The sequence below is a fragment of the Mustelus asterias genome, chromosome 6, assembly GCF_964213995.1.
Source record: "Mustelus asterias chromosome 6, sMusAst1.hap1.1, whole genome shotgun sequence".
In the NCBI taxonomy this organism is placed as follows: Eukaryota; Metazoa; Chordata; class Chondrichthyes; order Carcharhiniformes; family Triakidae; genus Mustelus; species Mustelus asterias.
This window is the reverse complement of record NC_135806.1, coordinates 75,075,021-75,080,713: the sequence shown is the minus strand read 5'-3', so window position 1 is coordinate 75,080,713 and position 5,693 is coordinate 75,075,021. Positions and strand designations below refer to the sequence as shown.

General features: G+C 45.7%; 1 long non-coding RNA gene across 1 annotated transcript; it reads right to left on the bottom strand.

Annotated features, from left to right (window-relative positions):
- Window positions 1-329: 329 nt before the first annotated feature.
- LOC144495310 (uncharacterized) lies at window positions 330-4,655 on the bottom strand. The gene is made up of 3 exons (XR_013498226.1): window positions 4,570-4,655; window positions 605-729; window positions 330-479 (listed from the first exon to the last, which is right to left on the bottom strand). It is a non-coding gene; the product is annotated as an uncharacterized LOC144495310 (long non-coding RNA).
- Window positions 4,656-5,693: the final 1,038 nt, after the last annotated feature.

The window sequence follows — 5,693 nt, the reverse complement described above, 5'->3', positions numbered from 1 at the left end:
CACCCTTGCAGTGTTGGCCTGGGTGCCCCATTTTGCTGGCACCATCCCCTGTGACAGATGGCTTTGGGACTCCTCCATTCGGCCCTGCAGTCAGAGGAAGGTCGCTGACACCCCCTCCTGATATTCCCGGCTCTGTCTTTACATCTCAAGTAGCTGAGGGACGCACATGTCCAGAGGCATAGCATCTGGTGGGGGCACAGTTGGGTCCTGGGATCCAGCAGACCTCTGACAGTCTGTCCTTGAGACAATCCTGTCTCCCCGTGATGTGTATCAGCAGCAGTGTGATACTCACCACATAGCGACCCAGAAACTTGCCTGCTAAAATTGCCCACTGAGGTGTGTGTTCTGTGCTGGTGGATGGTGGGGGTGAGAATTGTAACGCATCTTTGGTGTCCTCCTCCGAGATCTCCCTGAGGTCATAGCGAGGCTGGGTAGTGGAACACTGCTGGTGGAGGGACCAGGCTGTTCGGGTGATGTTCCTGTAAGAAAAGGAAGATGGTATGAGTACATGGCCTGGTTAAAGGTCTACGATACACAGCACTCACTTGAGATTGGCCATCTGGAAAATGTGCAGTGGCTCTTCTCTTTCCCCTCTCAGGCTCACCTCATTCTCAGCACAGGCCCGGTCCTGCTCCAGGACTCTCTCCTCATACAGAGTCAAGATCCTCATCTCGGGCATCCCACTGCCCATCTTCTTCCGCTCACGATGGTGGTATGGGTAAGCACACCCTGCAGGAACACAATTGGGGATGGTGTGAGCTGGTTGCCTGGTGGGTCAGATGTTGATGAAACTTGGTGTGTGTGGGCACTATGCGTAAGCAGGGAGGGGTTATGAAGAGAGAAGTTTCAGGTGGTCTGAGGAAGCTTGTGGGAGGTTGGCTGCAGGGGCCCTGCTAGGTGGCAGCATGTGGGATTGAGGTGACATTCCAAAGGGTGATGGCCAGGTGGAGGGCAGAGAAGTGACAGGGAGTAATTAGCCTGTCAGAACAGAGTAGGCCATTAGCTTTGCTGCCTCACAGCACCAGCGACCTGGGTTCAACTCCAACCTTGGGTCACTGCGTGGAGTTTGCACGTTCTCCCCGTGCCTGCGTGGGTTTCCTCTGGTTGCACCGGTTTCCTCCCACAGTCCAAAGATGTGCAGGTTAGGTTGATTGGCCATGCTAAATTGTCCCCTAGTGTCAGGAGGATTAGCAGGGTAAATCTGAGGGGTTGAGGGAATAGGGCCTGAGTGAGAATGTGGTTGGTGCAGACTCGATGGGCTGAATGACCTCCTTCTGCACCAGAGGGATTCGATGATCTTCTTGTAGCACTGCACACCCGTTCTCTATGGAAGTTGCTGACACTCACCATTGCGGCCCCTGTCACTGAGGCAGGGTTCATAATCTTGCTGGAGGGTCTCCTGCCAGCCTGAGGGTGGATTGTTTCCTGTTTCTCCTCTACGGCACCAAGCCGGGTGAGAGCCCCCTCTGTGAAGCGGGGAGCAGGCTTCCTCACTGCCAATCCTGTAGCTTGACTGCGGGCAAGTGCTGTGGAGCTGTTTAAATGCTTGATAAGTGACCACCTCAGATGACCCCCGGGGTGGGCAAATCAGATGCTCTGTGCCACAGGGCACCGTGTTTTTCATGTGGAGAATTTTTAGAGTGCCCACAAACTGCGGTTCGGATCACGCCGTGGGGGCCGACGGGACTCACGCTGGTTTTTGTGAGAAAACTGACACTTTGCAAAATTTTGGGAAAATTCTGCCCATTGTCCAACAGAGGATTTTGTTTCTTTATTTGTTATTTATTGATTCATTGCAATTTTCAAATGGACTGTTTAGATGAAGCTTCAAAACTCAACGGGAAATTGTTAGAAAAAGTAATGAACTGACTTCAAGGTGTACCACTAAGAACACAGATGCACAGAGACGCTGATGTACAGAACCCTCACCTCCAATCACCTTGACTACGGTGTGGTTTCAGTTGCCCAGCAACTGTCCGATCTAACTGAGCTCAGAACCAAGTCTGGCCTTTTTCAGTTGTATATGTTGCTATTTCACGATATGTGCCAGAATATAATGGTGAAAAATGGCGGATGGTTAAGGACAGGTTAAGGAGAACGTGCAAATTCTCATCTTCAGAGATGAGAAGCAAAGCAAGTGAATTCTGTCTTGCTGATACCAGTGCACTTCACTGAAAACACTGGAGAAACAATAACCCCTGATTCAACTTGTGAATCTCGGCCTGTGAAACATAACATTGACACCATGCACAATAGGATCTGTATCCAAGAGATGTAAATATGGCAGAAGTGCCTTGAAATGGGTTTTACTTGGTCAAGAGCTGAACATCCTCATCCACTGTCTGTTATGTGGTGAAGCTTTTGAATTGCAATTTAAAGCTACACAGACACTTAGAAACAAAGCATGAACAACAGGGGACAATTTACCAGAATATTTCAAGCAGACACTGCACTTGCAGGCAGCGATACGGGGTCAGAAATCTCCTGTGAGCCAGCCTCTTCATTAGCAACCACCATGCCTGCCATCCAGCGAAGGACGTCCAGTCAATGCTGCAGGCCCAATCAGAGGGCCAGCAGCCCAGGAGAGGTGGGTACTGCTAAGGCAGGTTGGAGACCACAGGGCCACTGCAACAAGGAGGTGCCTTTACTGGGATGCACAGCCCAAGAAATAAGCAAGATCTTGGCCAACGTTGCCTCCACTTAGCTGGGAAGCTGCCCCCCCCCCCCCTCCATGGGTCTGAAAATTCATGCACAGCCCATTTCAGTGTAACCATTGCTCTCCGCTCAGTAGTGACTCACTGCGCTGATCTAGCCAAAGTTGACAGGTGCAGTGAAAGTCATTTTGGGGGCTTGGAGAGGGGGAAACAGATTTGCTCCTACTGGACTGTAAGGCGGTGCATTTAGCTCTTTCCTGCAGCAGTCCTCACTTGCCTTTAACTCTTCGGCTTGGGAAACCAAGCCGGCCAACTTTAAAGCAGGAAATGAGAAAGCATGTGAGGCTCGCAGCCTCATTAAAATGTTTTAATGAGTGTCTTACCTCCTGCCTGCCCTCCATTAGACCTGGAAGTGGATGGGATTGAGGTGGGTTGGACTCAGATTTGAGATTTAAAAAGCTTTTAAAAATCTGGCCCAACCTCACCTATTTTTGGTGCTTAATGCGCAATCATATTTTCAGGGGGCTTAAAATATGATGGAAGGGAAACGCATGTTACTACACAAGATGGTATTGGGATTATATTAGTGTGCATAGAGGACCAACTAACCAAACTCTTGACCTGGCCATCTCCATTGTGTGGGGTAAGCATTTCCCAGACCCCCACAATTTTCATGGAGGCGGGCCAGTTTCTCCATGATTCACGATCCCCCAGAGGAGTCATGGACCTGAGTCTAAAGGGTAAGTTCAAAAGGTCTTACCCATGCCCTTTCCATGTCACCCATACCTCCTCCACTCCAGCTCATGCTCTCCCATCCAACCCACACCATGGTCCCTTATAGCTCCCATCCTAACTCAAGGCCCTTCCATGCCCATTCCTTCAGTACGTGCTATGTACAGAACCATTGGGCATATAGATTGATTTGATTTGAATGCTTTCTATGGTGCATCTGTAAAAATTGGTGAGAGTTGTAGCGGACATGTCAAATATCCTTATAGTAACAATGAATTTGTGTGGAACTACTCACAAATTCACAAATCTTTAATTGACAAAAAACTGCTGTTTTGATAATCCTATGAAAGTGTCAGCCAGACAGACCATTGGCGAGGATGGACACACTTTGTTTCGTTTGGAGGAAGTGCAATTTTCCTCTGCATTCCTGATCACATGTGATTTTCCTTCGACCTTTTGTGTTTCAGGAATGACTAGCGTGCAAAACACACACCTTCCCCCTCTGAGATCGGGTTCCGCATTCTAAATGGGTTCTGCAAATTAGATTTCTTCCTGCACGCCATTTTCACCTGGTGGTGTGGGGCTTTAGAAGCGAAGTAACCGCACGTCTGGTTTGAGAACGTGTGAAGAAAATGGCAGACATTTTGAGGTACCCCTCCCCCAATCAATTATAACCCCAAAGGACGGCAAGGCATTTGAGGTGCATGCGAAAATAAAGCAGGCTCAATAATTCGTTTATTTTCTCAACTATAATAAACGTAAAAATACATATTGAACGTCGCAATTGTCCCTGAAAACTTTGAAAGTTCTGGGAATAGCATGCTGAAATACATCGAACAGAATTTGGCTGAAAATGAAAAAAGAAATCGTGACAAGTGCACTGAAAGTTATGTCATGTGCAGTTTCCAACAAGGATTAATGGATGACAATCAGGTACAGGAGCCCTGACTGATCTTCCTCTCCCTTAATCCAGGGACAGGGAGAGTATTTATAGTTCTCTCACTACTACAGTGGGAACAGATAATTCTTCAACCTTAAGCAGTGATTAATTTTGCAGCCTGCTAACAAATCTCCAGTCATAACAAGGGGCAAGTATCAGTAACCGATTGTCACCACATTAAATGAAGTTTCTGGTAATTATACATGGGGCTAACTCAAATTCAATTATGGCGACTATACTTACAGCAGAGCTTAGTCTGAACATTTTTTTCTTAAATGCAGCCGAACCATATGGAGCAGTTGATCACTAGGGGCAGACGCATTCCTCGTACCACCAATCCACTTGATGTAATAGACCATAGCTCGGGTTGTCAAACAGAATCATAGCAGCCCTCGCAGTAGGGAGCCAGCTGCAGCCAATAAGGAAACAAGCGAACGTAGAGTAAAGCCCACTATCATTGTGACACCTGCCACTCGTGTACAAATGCTGAACAAATTACAGCATTTGTTGTGAAGCTATCGAGCTGTAGCATGTGTTAGGCACTCGAAAGGGCCATTTAATTGTTTGAATGCATAACTCTTGTCAAATCTACAACGGTGAACAGATGTCTGATTAAAAGATATATTTGCAGTAGAAACAATCGTGTGGGTAGCTCAATTATATGGGATTATTCAGGTCCACTTAATTGCCTGACAGCTGAATGGTTCCAAAATGTAATAAGTCAATAACATGAATTTTAGATAATTATTACAGTAGTCATTTGATGTCCTTGAGGCAATTATTATTTGCTAAAGAAAATTAAATATAAATGACAAATAAAAGGTTTTTATAATTCTATACTTAACAGTCAAAATTGGTTATAAGAAAAATATTTTTAGGAGAAAAATACATGTCCTATTATAGAGCACAATAAACAATGCTGCTCAGAAAATTACACTATTAGTCATAAAAGTTGGGTGAACTGCTTTTTGGAAATCATATTCCATTAAGTAATCTACCAAATAATAGCATTCATTATTTATTGCGCATTGGTGAAAATTGTAAAATGCAGACGGTGCAATCGTGGTTTCTTTCCTGGATGGATCAAATGGTCAGATTGGGGGATGTTACTGTTTGTTAGTGGAAAAATACGTTACTATTAATACAGTTATTTGACATGACAGAGTTAAAAGCCTCCTCTTATCTTTCTCGAGATACAGAGTGGAACCCATTTATTCCCACACCGCTCCACTTAAAACCCATTTATTAACATCCTATTTTAAAGACCAAGCGATTCCACATTTCATTTGTGCATGTTCCAGTTTCTTTCATGTTGTAATAGAATTTGTCCGATCTTTCAGATTATCTAGGGTACGGCACTTTAAAAC